General features: G+C 62.5%; 1 long non-coding RNA gene across 1 annotated transcript in view; it reads right to left on the bottom strand.

Annotated features, from left to right (window-relative positions):
* Nucleotides 1–104: 104 nt before the first annotated feature.
* The window catches only part of LOC113980326, a 552-nt gene continuing 197 nt past the window's right edge, over nt 105–459 (bottom strand). Inside the window, exons 2-3 of the long non-coding RNA XR_003538117.1 lie at nt 331–369; nt 105–154 (exon numbers count right to left, since the gene is read on the bottom strand). This is a non-coding gene — a long non-coding RNA (uncharacterized LOC113980326). The remainder of the gene's footprint in view (nt 155–330; nt 370–459) is intronic.

The following is a 459-nucleotide window of genomic DNA, read 5'->3' on the forward strand; positions in this document are numbered from 1 at the left end:
GGGGGGGGGGACACCCTAAAAAAGGGCACCCCCCCCAAAAAATGTGCAGGGGAGCCCCCCCGAGGGACTCAGGGACCCCCTCGAGACTGGGAACCCTCCCCCAAAATTTGGGACACTCCCATGAATTGGGGACACCCCCGTGGAATTGGGGACCCTTCCCAAAAATTGGGGATACCCCGGAATTGGGGATCCCTCCCCAGGGCACAGGAACCCCCCCGAGACTGGGGACCCCCCCCCCAAAATTAGGGACACTCCCATGAATTAGGGACACCCCCAGGAATTTGGGGACCCTTCCCATGAATTGGGGACACCCCCCCTGGAATTGGGGACCCCCCCAGGAATTTGGGGACCCTTCCCACGAATTGAGGACTCCCCCAGGAATTTGGGGACCCCCCCCCTTAGAATTGGGGATCCCCCCCAGGGCACAGGAACCCCCCCGAGATTGGAGACCCCCCCCAA

Source organism: Neopelma chrysocephalum, unplaced genomic scaffold, assembly GCF_003984885.1.
Source record: "Neopelma chrysocephalum unplaced genomic scaffold, ASM398488v2 Primary Assembly neopelma1_93696, whole genome shotgun sequence".
In the NCBI taxonomy this organism is placed as follows: Eukaryota; Metazoa; Chordata; class Aves; order Passeriformes; family Pipridae; genus Neopelma; species Neopelma chrysocephalum.